Raw genomic sequence first — 22,296 nt, forward strand, 5'->3', positions numbered from 1 at the left:
CTGTGCACGAACCCATCGTCATCTCAATCAGAACAGCTCTGACCATCCACAAGAAAGTCCTGAGATCTGGCCAATTTCTTCACAGAAAGAGGGAGTAGGGAGGACCATCAGACCCTCCTGCAACATCTCCACCTCACCCCCTGCAGCTCCCTGCCAGCTGAAAGCAATTCCGCCCCAGCTGTATAAGATCTTGTGCTCTCAGCAGGTAATAGAGTATACAAGGGGTAGAAGCTTCACTAAACTGGATGCTCCCTATATACTAGGGTCATGGAGACGTTATCATCCATGATGGGTGACTCTGGTGATCCAGCTGCACAGGAGTTGCCCACTCTCTTGTAAGTAACCCCTCCCCCATATTCTTTTGTTTTGTTTATGTTTTTGTTTTTCGAGACAGTGTCTCTCTGTGTAGCTTTGAAGCCTGTCCTGGAACTTGCTCTATAGATCAGGCTGGCCTTGAACTCTCAGAGAACCATCTGCCTCTGCCTCCTGAGTGCTAAAATTAAAGGACTATACCACCACCACCCAGTTCCCCCATCCTCTTAAAGTAAGCCCAGTAAATTCATTGTCTCACTGAAGGCAGAATTTTCTGTCCTGCCAGCTAGTTCCCAAATAACCACACAGAGTTATTATTAATTATAAATGCTCGGCCAATAGCTCTAGCTTATTACTAGCTAACTCTTACATTTTAAATTAACCCATATTTATTATTTTTCCTCTGCCATATGGCAGTATCTTCTTTCAACATGGCACATTCATCTTGTTTCTCTCACAGCCTCCTTGAGCCTCTCATGACTCTGCCCTTCTTCCCAGCATCCTCCTAGTCTGGCTCTCCTGCCCAATCTCTTCCTACCCAGTTATAGGTCAGTCAGTTCTTTATTAATCAATGAGAGTAATACATATTTGCAATGTACAAAGATCATTCCACAGCATTCATCAGATTGGACTTGAGTAGAATTGTCCCACTGGATGGATGTTATTAGTGCTGTATCTGGGTGAGCAGATGTACTTAGGTGAGATGGTCACACTGGAGTGGTATTGGTGTTGTATCTGGGTGAGCAGACATGTTTGCATCTCCCCAGGAAAGAATCATGCAAACATCTGTACATTCTAAACCACTGTCAAGCTATGGAAATCACCACCGCCTGGAAGAGCTTCCCCCCCTAGGCTCCAGAAGTTCTTCCCCCATGAACACAGTTGGCCTCTGCTCTTGTATGTTCTGTTTTCATGTTCTAGAATTTCAAACAAGTGGTCATATACCATGTGCCTCACTCTGCTCCGCGTGCTGCTTCTGATTGCATTCGGGTTTTTGGGTCTATCAGTAATCATTTCTCTCACTGCTGAGTCAAATTAATTTAATAAGAAACTGTTTGCTTAGTGCACTATCTACAAGGGGAACTTTTAAGATTAAATATTGAGTTTTAAAGATCACACGCTGATAACTTTTATAATTTGTGGACATAGAAGCATTTGAATATGCCACATAAAAATCCACCCATCTTGTTTTCCTAAAGAAAAACAAAGTAAGAAATCTGAAAATTTGGCAATGTTGACTCCAAATCTAGGCTCCCTATTCACTATGTGATGTAGGGTTTTGGGCACAAGACAGCCAATGACATCACGCTCATGTCAGAGGGTGGCATGCTCACTGTGCAGACCGAAGGACTTGCGTTTTATCCCCAGCACCTATATAAAAAGGCTGAATATGGTGGCATATATCTGTGATCCCATCACTAATTGTGTTCCACAGAAATTATGGATAAGGGACAAATGCTAAAAATCACATGAAATGCGCTCCCCTCTGTGATGACCCTCACCAACTCCTGTTACAGCCCCACTGGTGGGGTCACAGACACATGCCATTGTGCCCAGCATTTTCTCACATGGGTTCTGGGGATTAAACTCAGGACCTCCTGTGTACACAGTGAGCATTCTACCCATTGGCCATCTCTCTAACCTCTGACATCAGTGTGATTTCCCTGGTTGTCTTGTGCCAAAGACCCTGCATCACAGAGGAAATCAGTTTTCCCTGAGTCCAAATCCTTTCTCCACTTCCTATCTACCTCACTTTTCTTTTAGGCAATTCGAGAATGCAAATGCTAATTTGTCAGTGCTGTAAGGATCAATGAAATAACCTATTTAAAATGCCTACTGCCAAGGGGATGGTAGTTAATAATCACAGATATTATCATTATCGTCATCATCTGTCTCTCTACAAAACAGGAGGTCAATTCATTTTTCATTCTGACTCTCCAGTGCAGCAATTTGAAACCTTACAAATCCTGTGGGAGAATATGATTTGCCTAATAGAAGGGAGGAATTCCCTAACCCCCATGCCCTTCTTCCCAATTATTCTCCATCTCAGGCCTGAATTTACTCCCAAATAGGAGCCATCACTGAACAGAAACTGCCTTCCGTCTATTTGGGAGGACTTGTGAGAAAAAGCATCGGAAATGTCTAAAATCCAAATGAAGTCCCTCAAAGGGCAGAGAATGATCAAATACAATACTAGAAACAGATCCATATACATGCATGATGTTAGCCCATAATGGCATTGTGTTCATACCCATGGGGGAAAGACAGATTCCTCCGTAAAGGGTGGCAAGCGGGAAGCCATCTGGAGAGAAGTACTGAATCCTCATCTCACACCTTGCAGTAAAACAAATTCCAGATGGATCAAAGATTTAAACATAAAATAATGGAACCATTAAAATACTGAAAGAAGGGGTGGAAATGATTTTTATAAAGTCTAGAAGAACAAAAACATGCGGGGCTATTTTAAATCACAATCCACATCTAACATATATTTAAACAAATAATTTATTTTTGACTTTTAAAACATGGAGTTTTAAGATTTTGATTTTACTTTTGTTTATGTGCACATGTGTATCTGTTGAGTGTATATGCATAAGTGTACAGAAACATGTGGGAGTCAGAAAAGGGCATCAGATCCCTGGAGCTCTAGTTGACTGTGACTGCAAGACTATGTAGTTGCCAAGGACTAACCTATGGTCCTCTACAAGAGTAACAAACGCTCTTAACTGACGACCACTTCTCTGAGTTTTCAAAAGATACTTAGAAACGGGGTGGGCCAGGACAAATGGTCACTTCCTAAAGGTAAATCAGTAAAACAACCGGGAGCACTCTGAGGCTGTCTCAGTGGCTCAGTGAAGGCTCTCACCCCGTGTCTCAGGGAGGCTCACCCCGTGTCTCAGGGAGGCTCTCACCTGTGTCTCAGGGAGGCTCTCACCCCGTGTCTCAGGGAGGCTCTCACCCGTGTCTCAGGGAGGCTCACCCCGTGTCTCAGGGAGGCTCACCCCGTGTCTCAGGGAGGCTCTCACCCCGTGTCTCAGGGAGGCTCACCCCGTGTCTCAGGGAGGCTCTCACCCCGTGTCTCAGGGAGGCTCTCACCCCGTGTCTCAGGGAGGCTCTCACCTGTGTCTCAGTCATGGCGGTACAAGATCCTGGGTTCAAAAAAATGGAAAAGACCAACAACTTAATAGAAAAGTAAGCCAACTTTCCTTCAGCTAGGAAAAGAATGATAAGTGGCTTTTAACCACTCAGAAATATGCTCACCCACACTAATTACAAAATAAACTCAAATAAAAACTATAGCTGTATATTTTTAACTTCTAACTGGCAAAAATCAACATGTTTGATAACAAATTTTGTCGTCAAGATTGCGCAAAAACAGCCAGTCTTCTAATTGCTTATGCGATGATAAATGGATAAACATCTCTGAGGAGCAATTTGGCACAAACTTTTAAAGTTAAAAATGTACACGGCACATGACCCAGAAACTCCACTGAAAAAAATTAGCCTCCAATCACACTTGAACTTGTATGAAATGCTATAATTATAAGGATTATCGGCAGCACTGCTTATTATACTGAAAAGGAGGACATTACCTAAGAACTGAAATTGATGCTGATAGATCCAAGCAGTGGTTGCTCCTTTTTGTAGCAGAGTAGAATAGTCTCCAGGATCTAGCGCTGACCTTGGCACTGAAGAGGCCAGGCAGGGTGGATACAGAGTGGGAAATACCTTCTGCCGGGAAGAGAAATACACAAAGCAGCGCTTACACACAAGAGTTGTCATACTTTCCTGTTGCTCTCCTAAGACACTCTGGACAGCTAACCTAAGTGGGAAGGGATGTCATGGGAAAGAAGTCACAGAGGCAGGAGCAGGAGGGGCCTGGCCACCTCGCATCTGTGGTAGAAGGCGGATGCATGATAGTGCTCACCTCACTTTCTCTGCTTTACACAGCCCAAGACCCCCTGCCCAGGGAACAATCCTACCCACAAGAAAACGAGTCTTCCCTCCTAGGCTTGCCCAACCCAGATAACCCCCACAGACATGCCCAGAGTTCTGTATCTCATGTGAATCTAGATCCTGGTTGACAGTTAGCCCTAACCACCACACGTGAGTGCACAGACTCCATCTAGGACACTAAAGGAGGTAGCATAGATAGTGACTAAGGAGAACAAAATGCTGCAGATCTGACAAACCACACAACCATGACAACTGCTCCTCAAACCACAAACCTGGTTTCTTACTTGCCATGCCTTCCCCAACCTCAGGGGTCAGGGTTTCTCTATTGTGCCTGTCATAGCATAGGGAAGCTGTACATCCACCAAATTTTATAGCATGTAACCTAGTAAGTTTTTTCAGATGTCTGCTATCTCTAAATCATTTAAACTTGAATGAGTGTTTTAGCAGACTGTACCAAGAGCAGAAGCACCATGAAAACAGTACATATAGATTCCTTGGTAACTCAGGAATTCTAGAAAATGCCCCAAATTCTGTATCATTCACTGATTTTGCTACACTTGTAGTGGGAGCTGCTGGCTGCGTTTCTGCCGCCCCAGCTCCTGGTCCTGGCTAGCTTATGCCCCAAAATAACAGCACACAAACTCTATTCATTTAAACACTGTCTGGCCCATTTCTATTCATGTGTGTAGCACCCCAAGGTGAGCTTACTGGGAAGATTCTAGCTTACGTCCATCCTGGGTTGGAGCTTCATCGCGCCTGCTCTGGAGAGGAGAGCATGGCGTCTGTCTCTCAGAGGAGCTGCCCTGCATCTGAGCTCACTTCCTCTTCCTCCCAGCATTCTGTTCTGTTTACTCCACCCACCTATGTTCTAACCTATGAGGGCCAAGCAGTTTCTTTATTTTTAACCAATGACCTTCCTCCATCATTTCCCCTTTTCTTGTTTAAACAAAAAAAAGGAAGGCTTTAACTTCAACACAGCAAAATTACATATAACAAAACAGTTATCAAGTAAAAATTACAGTTACAATATTTACATCTACTTTATCTTTTATAACAAAGGAAAACTATAACTATAACTAACTATTCTTCAACTCCATCAAAGACTCCAGAAAGATACAATATTACCTAAGCAAACAAGAAATAAGCAACTTACAAAACTCTAGAAATCACAGAGACATCTCGTTGCCTGGACAGTCACCCAAAGTTCCTCTGTACCGTTGGGGCATCCATCTTCGGCCTAAAGGTCCATAGTATCCAGAGACATTTCCATGAAGCAGGAAATTTCAAAGACAGTTCAGTCACTATCTGCTGTGTCCTGCAGAATGTCTCACAGACTACTTCATGAATCAGGAACCCCGAAAGATCATCTCACCTTTAGGCAAGTTCAGTAATCCTCTCTCTGCGGGTTCTCTATGTCCAGTTTATACAATAGTCCAGGCAAGAGCAGTTTCTTGCCCAAATAGCTATCAAACTCCATAAGGTGCCTCTTTGATGCCCATCTTCTGCTTGAAGTAGATTGGTGCTGCCAGGAGCAGAGTGTCTCATTGTCATGAAAAACCCTAAGTTATTAAAACACTTAAAATGCCATATTTTATAATCTTTGAAAGATATGAAGAATGCCTATCTAAAATATATCTATGTACATCTAGAAAATCTAACTAACATGAGTACAAGCTTGACTATTATTGATAATTATCCATTAACAACCTATATACATTACATTTTTAAGTGAACTACACAATCACAATACCTTAATCAATATCAGAAATACATATACATATAATAAAATTGACCTTAAATTAATGTCAGTAAACCAAGATTCAATCAATGCAAATTATTCACATCTATATCATCTCCCCCTTTAAATGTAAAAGAACATTTATAAACAATATATGGAACATGGGTGCAGTTTTTTTCTCTCCAAAACTGCTTTCCTGCTGAGTGGGGGCGCTGTTATTCGGGTCTTTTATGGGATAACCTGTCTGCTAGGTTTATCTCAGTTGGCGGTTGAGCAAAGCAATTTTTTTAGGGTGTTCACAGCAACCCTTCAGGAGAGCGTGGTCTATCATACCATATTGTGATCGAAGAAGCAATCCATAAGAGTCTCATTCTCTGTGAAAACAAAAGAAGAATCTCTTTTCCAAAGTATCATATCCTTAGATCCAAATTCTGAAGTCAAGGTATTTTTGAAAAATCTTATCTTGGATTAGTTCAGCAACATTTTATAAACAAATATCTTTTAGCAGCTGTTGCTCCTTCCTCAGCATTCAAACAATTCAAAGAGAGCATAATAACATACAGTATCAAGATTTTTCTGTGTATTTTCCATCTTTGTGCGGCTTTATTTTAACCTCTATTTCATTTATTTTTACTTTTATTTTATATTCTCTGTATATCGTTGTCCTGGAATAGCTCTGTAGACCAGACTGTCCTTGAACTCTCAGAGATCCCTTCTGTCTCTGCCTTCCAGGCATTGGGATTAAAGGCGTGTGCTACCATACCTTGAAGTCACAGAGGTAAATCTCCCACTGCCTCACAAGTGTTGGGATTTAAGGTGTGTACTACCACACCCAACTACTTTCTTTCTTCCTTATTTTTTTTTTAATTTTAAGAACTTTAACATTTAGTCTGCATATATTTTTTAAGTACACTGTAGATCATTTAAAGGTTTTTTTTGTCTTTGAATCTCTCTTTACTGTATCTCTCTCTTTTTCTGACCACACGAGCCTTTAAATTACTGAGCAATATGGGTAGGTTTAAAGCTGTGGCTTTGCCAGCTAGATCCAGCCCATTCCTTAGCTTTCCAGCCTCATGGCGAAGGTACCGGCTGTAGCCATGTTTATCACCACAACTCTGTGGCATTTCAAGGTCCTTGTCAGCAAACAAGCTACAACACTCAAATGCTCTCTCTGTAGCTGACCTCCTGCCTCAAAGAGTCAGAGTTGCCCTGGCAGGACAGACCAGAAAGTCAGCATTTTAAATAAAACAACACAACTTTTTTCCTGCTACAGCTGAAAACAAACAAGCATGCAGTCAGCTTTTATCAATACCATTTAAGTGTTTCGTGGCAGGACCTCTTAATGAGCTGCAGGGTTCTGCAGCTGAAGCTGAGTCGGGAAGCCTCTCTTAGATGAGAGCGCTTGCTTGCCTCTAGCAAGCAGAGCAGACCCAAGAAATTGCTGCTACCAAGAAAACATGCTTTATTCTATTCTTTCCCAAGCTTTCCCAGGCTTTCAGTGGATTCAGTCATCCACGTCTGGGCGCCATTCTGTAGTGGGAGCTGCTGGCTGCATTTCTGCCGCCCCAGCTCCTGGGGCTAGCTTATGCCCCAAAATAACAACACACAAACTCTATTCATTTAAACACTGCCTGGCCCATTTCTATTCATGTGTGTAGCACCCCAAGGTGCGCTTACTGGGAAGATTCTAGCCTACGTCCATCCTGGGTCGGAGCTTCATCGCGCCTGCTCTGGAGAGGAAAGCATGGCGTCTGTCTCTCAGAGGAGCTTCCCTGCATCTGAGCTCACTTCCTATTCCTCCCAGCATTCTGTTCTGTTTACTCCACCCACCTATGTTCTAACCTATGAGGACCAAGCAGTTTCTTTATTTTTAACCAATGACCTTCCTCCATCATTCACTGGAGAAGAAATGATCTAGCTCAATGGATAAAGCATTTTCTGCACAAGTACAGGGACCAGAGTTTGCCTCACCAAACCCAGGTAAAGCTGGGCACAGTAGCACACATCCACAATCGGTGCTCTTATGGCAAGATGGGGGCACAGACAATCAAACCCCAGATGCTTATGGGTCAACTAGCCTGGCATACACACAGCCACGAGACCCTGACTCAGAAAAGGTGGAAGGTGAAGAGGACACCAAAGGTGTCCTAACCTCCATATGTGTGCAATGGGGAGGCTAAATAACACCACACACAAAGACAAGGAATAAAGACAAGAAAGTTTCCTGGAAACCTGCAGGTCACATCAGTCAGGGAAGCAAGAAGGCTAATTGTTAGATCTTCACCTCTCCCTCCTCTCCGAATACAATCTCAAGAAGACCATCTGCTGTGGCTTTCCCTTCCTCTGGTGGGGGGCCATCTCCAGGGGAGCATGCAGATCAACTCCCCCAACCTCTTTCTCCTCTTATCCCATTGTCCCAGTCCCCAGCTCCAGCAGACATTCCCCAGGAACCCACCAGCCAACCCTGGCAGAGAAGCAAGTACACCAGCAAAGCAGGGGGGCAAACTTTAGATCTTCACTATCCCTCCTTTCTTTCAAATCCAGTTCCCCAGCCTCATCCCCAGTTCTACAGCAGATAGTCAGTTAAGATCTCTCCTCAGTGTCTGCCCCCATTCCCTGAGGATTAAGGAGTTCTGGGTGGAACACCTGCTTTTTCCTCCCTCCTCTGGTCCTCACCCAGTACTTCTTTCTAGCCCATCCCCATCTCTAAGTGTCAGCTCCCAATCCCTGGAAACATATTCTACCTAGAACCCACAATGCACACACCTGACAGGATCCCTCTCCGGCAACACATAGCCACCACACCCTTCTAAGTACCAGAGAAGGCAATAGAAAACCAGGAACAAGACATTCATGAGACAAAGACAAGACAAGATATCAGCACCTCCCAAACTCAGATGCCTAAACACCAGCATAAAAGTACAACTAATGACAGAGAGGACAATGTCCCCACCAGAGCTCAGCAAGCCAACTGCAGCAGGCCCTGACAAATGCCGCAGAGCCGAAGCACAAGACAAGGACTTTATGAACATGGTAGAGGACCTTAAAGAGGAAATTAATAAATCCCTTAAAGGAATCTATGAAAACACAAAGACAAGCAGTGGAAGGAAATAGATAAAACAATTAGAGACCTGAAAGTAGAAATAGAATCAATAAAAGAAACCCAAACTAAGGGAAATGTGGAAAAGAAAACTTTGGAAATTTGAACAGGAATCTCAGAGGCATGTCTCACAACAAAATACCAGAGATGGAAGAGCGAATCCCAGGCATTGAAGACAAAATAGAAGAACTAGATAACTTGATCAAAAAATGTTAAATCTAAAAAAAAAATCCAGGAACAAAACATCCAAGAAATCCGGGACACTATGAAAATACCAAATCTATGAATAATAGAAATACAGGAAAAAGAATAAACCCAGGTCAAAGGCACAGAAAAATATTTTCAACACAAGTATGGAAGAATAATTTCCTGACCTAAAGAAGGAGATGCCTGTCAAGGTACAAGAATTATACACAACACTAAATAGAATGAGGCAGAAAAGAAACTCCTCACGACACATAATAATCAAAACACTAAACAAACAGAACAAATAAATAATATTTTAAAATATAAGAGAAAAAGACTGAGTAACATATAAAGTTAACCTATTAGAATAACACCTAACTTCTCAATGAAGACTCTAAAAACTAGAAAGGTCTAGATAGATGTTCTACAAACTCTAAGAGATCACAGATGCCAGCAAAACTTTCAATCACAATAGATGGAAGAAAAAGACATTAAGTGATGAAAAAAAAAAAAAAACTTAAGCAGTACCTATCTACAAATCCAGCCCTACAGAAAGCACTAGAAGGAAACATTAATCTAAAGGGGTTAACAACAACAAAAAACAAAAGAAATAAATAATTTTAGCAGATTCAAAGAAGGTGGTAACACAGCCTAACAACAAAATAACAGGAATCAATAAACACAGCTCATGGATAACTCTTGGCATTGATGTTCTAAAATCCCCAATAACAAGACACAGACTAACAAAATGAATATGAAAACTGGATCCATCCTTCTGCTCCATCCAAGAAACACACCTCATCATCAAGAACAGAAATTATTTCAGGGTAAAAGGATGGAAAAAGATATCACAAGGAAATGGACCCGAGAAGCAGGCTATTGTAAATATTTTAGCATCTGACAAAATGACATCAAACCAAAACTAATCAAAAGAGAAAGGGAAGGACACTACAAACTCATCAAGAAAAAAACTCACCATGAGGACTCTGCAATTCTTAACATCTGTGCCCCAAACACAAGGGCACCCAAGTTCATAAAAGAAACACTCAACAGCTTCAACCATATATTGAACCCCCCACACTGATAGTGGGAGACCTGGATACACAACTGTCACTAACAGACAGGTCATCCAGACAAACACTAAATAGAGAAATGATGGGGCTAACTATTGAAAATCAAATGGACCAAACAGGCATTTACAGAACTTTTCACCCAAATACAAAAAAAATATACCTTCTTCTCAGTACCACATGGAACTTTCTCTAAAATTGGCCACATACCCAGGCACAAAGCAACTGTCAACAGATACAAGAAAATTGAAGGGGAGGACCTCAGATTTCCCACAGGGCAGAAAACCCTGACTGCTCTTCAGACTGGAGAGGGAGGGGGAGAGGAGTGGGGGGAGGAGGGTAAATGGAAGGTGGGGAGGAGGTGGAAATTTTTTCAATAAAAAATATATATATATATAAAAGGGAAAAAAAGAAAATTGAAATAATTCCTTGCATCCTATCTAACCACCAAGAATCAAAGTTGGATATCAACAACAGGGAGATTACAAACACGTGGAAACTGAACAATTCACTACTGAGTGAAAGAAAACTGGGTCAAGACAGAAATGAAAGACATTCTAGAATTGAATGAAAATGAGCGCACTGCATACCCAAATTCACGGGACACCACAATGGCAGTTCTGAGAGGCAACTTCTCTGCACTACATGCCTACATAAAAACGTTGGAAAGATCCCATACTAGAAACTTAACAGCAAATATGAAAGCTCTAAAACAAAAGAAGAAACTACACCCAAGAGGAGGAAACAGCACGAATTAATCATTCTCAGGACTGAACCCAATAAAATAGTAACCAAAAACAAAACAAAAAAAAAAATCAATGAAATAGAACTGATTCTTTGAGAAAATCAGGGTAAGGTTGACAAACACTTATTCAAATTAACTAAAAGGCAGAGAGAAGATCCAAATTAACAGAATTAAAGATGAAAGGGAACATGACCACAGAAGCCTGATGAACCCTGAGAACCAAAAGGACATATTCTAATAAACTGTCCTTCAACCAATTGGAAAATCTAAGAGAAGTAGTGAATTTTCTTAATATACCACCTACCAAAGTAAATTAAGATTAGATAAGTAAGGAGAGGTTGTGGGGTACAGGAGACACTCCTGCATTGCTGGTGGGAGTGTAAGCTAGAGCAGCCCCTCTGTATATTGTTATGGCAACTTCTCAGAAAATTAGGAAACAACCTTCTTCAAGACCCAGCAATACCACTTTTGGGTATTTATCCAAAGGATGTTCAATCATACCAGGAAATCTACTCAACTATGTTGATAGCAGCATTGTCTGTCATAGCCAGAACCTGGAAACAACCTAAATGCCCCTCAACTGAAGAATGGATAAGGAAAATGTGGTACATTTACACAATGGAGTATTATACAGGAGAAAAAATGATAGCTTGAATTTTGCACTAAAATGATGGAGCTAGAAACATTATTTTGAGTGAGGTAACACAGACACAGAAAGACAATTATCACATGTACTCACTCATAGGTGGTTTTTAAACATAAAGCAAAGAAAACCAGCCTACAAATGACAATCCCTGAGAGCCTAGACAACAAAGAGGACCCTAAGAGAGACATACATGGATCTAATCTACATGGGAAGTAGAAAAAAACAAGATCTCATGAATAAATTGGGAGCACGGGGACCAAGGGAGAGAAAGGGGGGAAAGCAGAGAAAACGTATAGCTCAATAAAGTCAATTTAAAAAATCTAAACAAAATATTAGATAAACAAGTTAAACAGACCTTTATCCCCTAGTGAAATATGAGCAATATTTACAAGTCTACCAACTAAAAAATATTGCCCATGTCCAGATGATTTTAGCACAGAATTCTATCAGACTTTCACAGAGGAGTTAGTAGCAATACTCCTCAAAATATTCCACAAAAGAGAAACAGGGGCAACCATTGTCCAATTCATTTTATGAGACCTCGGTTACCCTGATACCCAAACTACATAAAGGCCCAACAAAGAAAAACAATTGCAGATCAGTTTCCCTTATGAACATAAATGCAAAATTCCTCAATAAAATGCTTGCTAATTGAATCCAAGAACACATCAAAAAGATTATCCACCAAGTCAGATGGTGATGTGCTCACCTTTAATCCCAGCACTAAGGAAGCAGAGGCAAAAGAATTTCTTGAGGTAGAGACCAACCTGGTATATAGAGTGAGTTCCAGGACAGCCAGGGTTACACAGAGACACTCTCAAAATATAAAAATAAAAAATCATCAACCATTATTAAGTAAGATTCATCCGAGAGATGCAGAGATGTTTCAACATATGTAAATCAGTAAACACAATCTACCGTATGAACAAATTAAAAGATAAAACACATGATCATCTCATTAGATGCAGAAAAGGCCTTTGACAAAATCCAACACTTCTTCATGATAAAAGCCCTGAAAGATTAGGAATACAAGGGTGATACCTCAACATAATAAAGGCAGCTTAGGGCGAGCCCATAACCAATATTAATGTAAAGGCAGAGAAACTCAAAGCAATTCCTAAAACCAGAAAGAAAACAAGGTTGTCCATATCTCCGTATCTATTCAATATAGTGCTTGAAGTATTAGCTAGAGCAGAAAGACGACTAAAGAAGATCAAGGGGTTGCAAATTAGAAAGGAAGAAGTCAAAGTGTCTTTATTTGCAGATGATTTAGCACACACAAATTATCCTAAAAATTCCACCAGGAGTGTCCTATAGCACATAAACACTTTCTGCAAAGTAGCAGAATATAAAATTAATTTGCAAAAATCAGTAACCCTCCTTTATACAAACAACAAATGGTCTGAGAAAGAAATCAGGGAAAAGAGCACCTTTCACAATACCTTCAAAAAATATAAAGTATGTTTGGGTAACTCTAACCAAGCAATTGAAAGACTTGTATGAAAGAAAGAAAAAAAAAAACAAAAAAACAAAAAAAAAAAAACACCACTTCAAGTCTTTCAAGAAAGAAATTAAAGAAAATACCAGAAAATGGAAAGATTCCCCCATGCTCATGGATCACTAGGATTAACACAGTAAAAATAGACATTTTACCAAAGCAATCTACAGATTCAACTTAATCCCCATCAAAATTCCAACACAATTATTCACAGAATTTGAAAAGACAATTTTCAGCTTCATATGGTGGAAAACAAGAGGATGGCTAAAACTATCCTGAATAATAAAAGAACTGCAGGAGGTATCACCATCCCCAACCTCAAATTGTACTACAGAGCTATAGTAATAAAAACAGTGTGGTATTGGCACAAAAACAGACATGTTGATCACTAGAATCAAATTAAAGACCTGAACAAAAATTCACACACGTATGGACATCTGATTATTTTATAAAGAAGCCAGAAATACACATGTGAATAAAAAAAGCATCTTCAACAAATAGTGCTGGTCAAACTGGATATCTGAATGTAAAAGAGGTCAAATACTTATCACCCTGCACAAAATTCAACTCCAAACGTATCTAAGATCTTAACATAAGCCAGATACACTGAACCTAATAGAAGAGAAAATGAGGAATAACCTTGAAGACATTGGCACAGAAAGTGGTTTTCTGAACTGAAGGCATGTAGTACAAGTGCTAAGACCAATGATTAATAAATACATGGGACCTCTTGAAGCTGAAAATCTTCTGCATGGCAAAGGACTCCATCATTTGGACAGAGCAGCAGCCTACAGAATGAGAAAAGATTTCACCAACTACAAAACCAATAGAGAGCTAATATCCAAAATAAATAAAAAAAACTCAAATATTGAATAACAAGAAAACAACCCAATTAAAAATAGTGTAGAGATCTAAACAGAGAATTCTCAAAAGATGAAATTCAAATGACTGAGAAACACTAAATAATATTCAAATTCTTAGTCCATGGAAATGTAAATCAAAGTTACTTTGAGATTTTATCTTTTATCTTACATCGGTCAGAATAGCTAAGAGCAATAGAAATAAATGGCAGTTGATGCAGTTATGATGTGGAGCAAGGGGAACACTCATCCGTTGCTGGTGCAGCTGAAAACTTGTGCAGACACTATGAAGATCAGTATGGCAATTCTTTGGAGAGCTGTCAATAGATCTGCCTGAAGATCCAGCTATACTGTTATCAGGAATATACCCAAAGGATGCTTCATCCCACCTCAGAGATACTTGCTCAAACAGGTTCATTGCTGTTCTATTCATAAAAGCCAGAAATTGGAAACAACATAGATGTCCCTCAACTGACGAATGAATAAAGAAAATGTGATACATTTGCACAATGGAATATTACTCAGCAATTTAAAAACGAAGTGAAATTCACAAGTACATGGATGGAACTAGAAAAAAATCATCCTGAGTAAGGTAACCAAGAAACAAATGTGGTATATATTCACACATATTAGCTGTTAAGCCAATGATCAACAAGCTACAATCTGTAGAACCACAGAAGCTAAGTACAGAGTAAGGGACTAGAGGAATAGATGGATCTCTCTAGGAAAGGGAGATAGAGTTGTGGGTGGGGGGCTGGGATGGAAGGATCAAGTGGGGAAGGGGTGAGAAAGAGGGGATGAGAGAGGAAACACTGGGACAGACAGCTAAAACTAAGGAACATTTGAGGGTGGCATGGAAACCCAATACAGTGGAAGCTTCCTAAAATACACATACATATGTGAAGGTGACCTAAATAAAATTATCAAATAACAAGGAAGACATAGCCCCACATAGACAGTTATTGTCACCAAATCAAGTTTCTAGCATCATGAATGGGTTACATCTAATTGGCCAAAGGAGTCCCATGGGAACCCCCAAACAACCCAGGGACTCTACGTTTGCTCTCCACAAACTGATGGCAAGGCCCTATTGCAAAGATAACACCTACACAACTCATTGAGCATGAACACAGAGAAGTCAAGCTGGTGCCTACCTAGAGCCTTAACCCCTATGAGCAAGTGTTCTTGTTACTGGAAAATATTTTGTATGTTACCAAAAGAGATATGTAAACACCAACCCGACTGCAAACCCTTCAGCCTTTAATGGTGTTCTGCCTGAAAGATGTGCTAGCAAAATGTCAGTACAAAGCATGTAGGTAATCAACAATATGTTATTTGACTTAAGGCCTGTTCCATGAGGTGGAATCCATACCTGACACTACCTGGGTGACCAAGCACCTGAGACCAGATAGCCCAGGGACCCGGAGTAAAACCAAATACTATGTTCTACTAAAGGAACATAGCAATCAAATGACTCCTAATAACATTCTGCTATACCCATAGATCACTGCCTTGCTCAACCATCATCAGAGGAGCTTCCTCCTGCAGCAGACGGGAACAATACAGAGACCACAGCCAGACAATGAGCAGAGAGTTTAGAGACTTTGGAATACTCATCCATTTGATGGTATGGCTCCATCAAATCCCTCCACTCAGGGCTCAGGGAACCCTGAGGAAGAGAACAGAAAGAGGGTAAGAACCAGAGGGGATGGGGTACACCAAGGAAACAAGGCCTTCTAAACCTAACAGGATGGACGCATGGGTCTGCATTAGATGGGGTCTCAGAATTGAAACAGGTAGAAGACACATGGCCCCTTCCTTAACCCAGAAGCTATCTCCAACTATAACCACTTGCAAATGACAAATCAGTTTTCTCCAAGGGAGTCACACTAGAGAAACAAATGACCCTTACAGAAAGGCCCTATGCCTGCCTGGAGACAGCCAACAGAAAATGATCTCCATGGCATCTTTGAAGACTCCTTGACTCATAATGTCACATCAGGGACTTTTCTTTTTCTTTCTGTTGTGTTTTCTAATTTTGTATTTTCTTCTTTTTATTTATATTTTTAAAATTTCCCCCTCTTTTTTTATCCTACAGTATCTTTGTGTGTATATTATAGCTTTGGTTTGGTATTTTTATGGATTTCCAAGTGTATGAACAAGAGGGTCTCCCTGCTTCTATTTCTGCTTCCTGTGCCCTTTCTTGCGCAGTTTTTACTCTGTTTCCTTGTTTTGTCCTCTACTGTGATGTGCTAGTTTTTGTTTTCTCTTACTGTATTTTATTATTATGCCTAAGAAGCCTGTTTGTTTCCTAATGAGACACAGAGGATGTGGATCCAGATGTGAGGGGAGGTGGGAGGAACTGGGAGGAGTAGACACAGGGCTAACTGGAATGGGATATATTGTTATGTGAAAAAATTTGTTTTCCATAAGAGAAAAAATAAGAAAGTGGGGGAAAGGAGGAGCCTTTCTTTTTTTATAATTTAACTTTTTATTGATTCTTTGTGAATTTCATATCATGTATCTCAGTTCCACTCATCTTCCAGTCCCTTCGTATCTACCCTCTCTGCCTTTGCAACCTCCCCACTAAGATAAAACAAAATAAAATTTAAAAGAAAAAAAGTAAAATCTCATAGTGGAAGCTGTACTGTTGGTGTGGGACCATGGTCTGTATTCTGTCAATTATGTTTTAATAAACGCTGATTGACCAGTAGCCAGGGCAACCAGATGGGAAGTAGAGGTAGGGCCATGAGAACAGGAGAATTCTTGGAAGGAGGAAGCCCATTTCTCCCCAGTCCTGCCCAGACACAAGGCAGAAGATAGGAAGATGTGACCTGCTCTGCTGAAAAAGGTACTGAGCCATGTGGCTAACATAGATAAGAATAGTGGGTTAATATAAGTTATAGGAGTTAATAAGAAGCCTGAGCTAATGGGCCAGTTTATCATTAATATAAACCTCTGTGCGATTTCTTTGGGACTAAACAGCTGTGGGACCTGGTGGGAAGACGACAGAAACCTCAGTCAACATACTGTGACACAGTGAGTCACACAGTATACTCTTACTCCACACATCTTCACTTGCAAGTGTTCATTGAAATGAGTCATTGTTCTGGTTTAAGGCTTCTGGTTTCTGCTACACTATCGATACTGGGCACTCACTGAGACACCTATTGGATTTCCTGTTGCTGTCCTGTATCATGGAGATCCTGAAGCTTTGGATATGCAGGACTGGGCCCTTCACATGCTCCAGCAGATCATAGATGGGTGGATGCTGGGGTGGGCCAATTCATAAACCTAGTTCTAGGCCTGGGTGTTTGCTGGGTTGATCAGCCTGCTAACTCTCTCTCATCTTCACCACCAGGGTGAGCTCTCCAGCACTGCCCTGACTCACCCATACCTACACCACAGGGCCAGCTCTACTGTGTTGCTCAGGTGAGGTGCAAAGGCCATTCTGCCAAGGGCTACAGGTAGTGAGAGGCAGGGCTAGCTCTCTTACTCTTGTGATGTCAGGGACAGCTCTCCCGCCTGCCACAGGAGGTCAGAGAACTTCTCTGCCTCACCCATCCCAGAAGGGTGGGGCCAAATCTCTGATGCCCACATGCTCAGGGGGCTCACCCATGCCTCTGCCAACAGGGTCAGCTCTACGGTGATGCCCAGACGAGATGCAGGGCCCACTTTCCCATGTACTGTAGCTGGTAGGATGCAGGGTCAGCTTTCCCACATGCCACAGGTGAAGATTGGCAAAAGGGCAAGGAAGGAGAATCTTCCCTCTCCCTCGCCAGCACATGGCCAGCTCTCCCACACTCACGCTCTGGTGCCAGCTCACCTGCACGCTGGAGCCAGCTCACCTGCACCCCTGCCTACATGGTCAGTTCTACTGTGCTGCCCAGCAAAGTGCCAGACCTGCTCTCCTGTGTGCTGCAGGTGATGAGATACTGCGCAACTATTCCATTTTCATGACCTCAGGACCAGCTCTCCTACCTTGCACAGGTGGTGAGGGTATGGGGGAGGGTATCTCTCCCTTGCCCACACCACTTTATGGCGGATGAGGGGGAAGCCAGTTCTTCCAAGCTCACATTCTCAGGCAGGCTGTCCTGAGCCCCTGTCAACAGGATCAGTTGCACTGTGTTGCCCAGGTGAAATGCAGGACCTGCTCTCCCAAGCTCTGAAGCCAGTGAGGGACAGGGACAGTTCTCCCTAATGTTGTAACCAATGAAGAGTCGGGCCAAATCTGTGCACTCCTATCTTCTCTGCCCTTGGTGGTAACAGGAGTCACAGACATCAACACAGACCATGGCTGCACCGGGCCAGGGGCCCAGACATGGCCCTTGGCAGCAACCCAGGCCAGGCATCAGCATGACCCAGACGGCAAACAAGTCACCCACCTCAGCCCGCTCCTTACGGCCTTCAGCTCTTCAGATCTACCTCTCTCCCTCCACAAGACATGAGTCATTCTGTCTCTCTCTTCCATACCCCACCATGTATTTGTTCACCATAATAGTGCCTGGCACCACAAGGTGCTGAGTGGCGTATGTTTTCTCCTCATTGCCCAGGGTGCAGAGCCCAGGTGGGTGTGTGGGTCTTCTCCAGCTGAGTCTCAATGGCACTGGGCATGCTCCTGCTTTCTCCCTGCCACCCAGGACCGAGAGGAGGAGGAGCCTTTCTATGAGGCTGTAGAATCACACACTCTAAGGCTTTAAGTCCACAAATGTAAGCCTGTAGCAGCTTATCTCGAGCATCACTTAGCGTCCCACCAGGGCCTGTTGAACAGGCAAGACTTCCCCACACACATCTTGATAGCCACTCAACTCCGGAAAACCATGACACATACTTGCACTCACAAAAATGCAGGGTCGGGGTGGGATACCATGTTCCTTGACATAAATGGCATCAGGAGTTCTTTTCAAATTTAGAAAGCATTCATGCCATAATGCAAAGCCATTTTTAGCTTCCAAATGGTAACTGACATTTGCGGTTTTACTATGTCTGCCAAAGTTCTACAAGCATTATCCTTTCTAATCCTCACTGTGACTTTTGAGAGGTGCGTCTTGCATTTCCTCCACCTGCAGGTGAAGAAACTAAAGCTCAAAGGTGTTTGTTCAAAGTCACAATGCAAGGCTCAAAGCACAGCATGGCGGCTCCAGAAACTTGTCTACTACTTCCGCTACTGTATCAGCCACCTTTGCACCACGGTGACGGAACGGCGCAACAGAACGGCTCAAAGGAGGAAGGACTGACTTGAGATGATGAGTTCAGAGGCTCTCAGCCCAGCACAACAGGATGGACATGGCAGAGCAGCTTAGCTCATTGGCAGCAGGAGGATCAGGCAATGACTGGCTGTTCACGTCATAGCAGACCAGGAAACGGAATACACGATAGGAGCTTCCTCCAACAAGGTCCCACCTCCTAAAGGTTCCATGGCCTCCAAAAATAACAACACCATCCGGAAAACTAGAATTTACAACTTGAGTCTGTGAGGACTTTCAGATTCAACTAAGCATGATAATTGTTTTACAAACCACAAACCTGGCCTCTTCCATCCTTGTGGATCATGGTTCCTCCACTCTGCCTTGACATGGAACACTAGATAGTCAGGCAGGGAGAATGAAGATCACAAAACTGCCTGCCCAACCTGAGTGAGGTAACCCAGACCTAGAAATATAAAGATGGTATGTACTCACTCATAAGTGAAAATATTAAACGTAAAGCAAAGAATAACCAGGCTACAATCCACAACCCCAGAGAAGCTAGGTAACAAGGAAGACCCTAATAGGGATACACATACACATGGAGGACCCCAAGAAATGGAAATCTTTAAGATCTCCTGGGTAAACTGGGAGGAGGGGTAGAAGGGCGGGGATGGGGGATGGGAACATGAGCACTCTAGAGGGTCAAGTTGAGGGAGGGACAGAGAGGGGGAACAATGAAAGAGATCCCTAAGGAATTTCCACAAGGATGACACCTAGCAATAGTGGAGGGGGTGTCTGAACGTCACCTTCCCCTGTAGTCAGATTGGTGACTATCCTAATTGTCATCATAGACCTTGCATCCAGTAACTGATGGAAGCAGATGCTAAAATTCACAGCCAAGCACTGGGCTGAGCTCTTGAACCTTACTTGAAGAGAGGGAGGAGCTAATATGAGCAAGGGAGTGGAAAGTCAAAATCATGATTGGGAAAACCACAGAGACAGCTGACCCGAGCTAGTGGGAGCTAAAGGAACTCTGGACTGACAGTTGGGGATCCTGCATGGTGCCAAACTAAGCCCTCTCTGAATTGGGTGACAACTTTGTGGCTTGATGTGTTGGGGGGCCCTGGTAGTGGGACCAGGACTTACATATCCAGGCTGCATGGACTGGCTCTTGGAGCCCATTCCCTGTGGTGGCATACTTTATTTAGCCTTGATACAGAGGGAAGGGTCTTGGCCCTGCCTCAACTTGATATACTAGACTTTGTTGATTCCCCAAGGGAGGCCTTACCCCCTTTGAGGAGTGGATGGGGGTGGGATAGGGAGAAGTAGGGAGGGCAAGAGAAGAAGAAGGAGGGGGAACTGGGGCTAGAAACTCAAACCACACCTTAGCCGCATCTCTGAAAAAGTTTATGGGGCCTGGGAGAAAGCTGGCTGCTCTTACAGGGCCAAATTCAGTTCCCAGAACCCACATAGCGTGGTGCACAACTGCCTGCAAACCCTCAGTCTTTGAAACTGGCTAATTTAAAACGAATCAACACAAAGGAAAGGAGGGGGAAAGGGGAAGAGGCCTGTGCTCCAGGCTAAGTTCCTGGATGCAGCAGGGCTTTTCGTAAATGTGTTACAAGGTAGGGAGACAAAAAAAAAAAAGAAAAAGACTTTAATTCCTTGCTGTAAACACACACACACACATGCACACACAGACACTCATGCACACACAAATTTTAATAAAAATTATTACCTTCAAATGAGATGGCCTATGTCAAGGGTCCTGGTCTACAGCAATGGGCAGGAAGGTGTTCTTTCTCTGCACCCTGCCACTTGCTTAGGGAGCTCTTGCACTGGGCTGGGATTCACCTTGCTTGCTCCCCTGTTTATCAACATCCAACAAAGCAGCTGGTGCACAGCAGAGACGTGGTGGAAATGTGTGAGTGGAATTGAATCTGTTTAAGTGTAAAAGCCTTTAAATGCTTGATGCTGTGCGGATAACTTTAAGTTTTAAATATGCTGAGACTGAAAGCTCATAGGAGACACATCCCCTGCAACTGAGAAAGCCCAAGCTGAGACAGGGTCCATTTGAGAAAAGAAATACTCTCCTTCCCTTCCATCCCACTTCAAAAGTTACCTGTCCCACCAGCCCACAACACTGATAGCTTTCACCAAAAAATCAAGAGCCTTAGCTAGGTGTGGTGGCAACTCCTGCCATCCCAGGCAGGGGAAGGAGGCTACAGTGAAGTGAGCCCGTTTTAGGGTGATGCAGGGCTGAAGTTGATTCCTGATGTCCTCGGCTAAGCTGGGTGGATACAGACTGTGACCCAATCTGCCTGTGCTCAGACCCATAGCAGCCACTGAGGCTGCCACAATGGCCTCAATCATGACCAGGGAGCCACAGCCCATTGGCTCCTCTGCATGATTTGAGAGAGAATGTAGAACTCCCCTTCCATGTTTAGGATGAGAAAAGGAACAGAATGGGGAGCTCTGGCCATGAGTGAATTTGCCTATACACCAGTGGAGCTTCAAGTGACTCCAGAAAAAGGTCCCCTCTGGGCTAACAAGGGTCCTGAAATTGAGCCATTAGTAAGAGTTGATAAAGGGCAGGGCAGAAAACGGTTATTGAAGAGACAGTGACCTAGGGTCTCCAGAGAATAGAGAGGATGAGGGGGAGGAAACAGTTTGAGGGTCACAAGACTGGGTAAGAAGAAGAGCTGCCACAAGGGGTTGTTGCAGGGGAGCACACAGGAAGCATGAGGTTCTATCAAAAGATGCATTTAGAATAGTTTTCGGGAAGGCTAGGTAAGGACAGATCACACGCAGAAGGCTGGGCTGGGGAAGACCGTGTGCAGAAGACTGAGTTAGGACAGATTGCATGCAGAAGACTGGGTTAGGACAGGTCACATGCAGCTGGACTGCAGAATGGATTCAGATTTAAAAGCTTTTGACACCAGATGTAAGTAAGGGCTCGCTCAGTGAAACCATGGAAATAGACCATTCTGTGGGT

This window comes from Chionomys nivalis, chromosome 7 (assembly GCF_950005125.1).
Source record: "Chionomys nivalis chromosome 7, mChiNiv1.1, whole genome shotgun sequence".
Lineage (NCBI taxonomy): Eukaryota > Metazoa > Chordata > Mammalia > Rodentia > Cricetidae > Chionomys > Chionomys nivalis.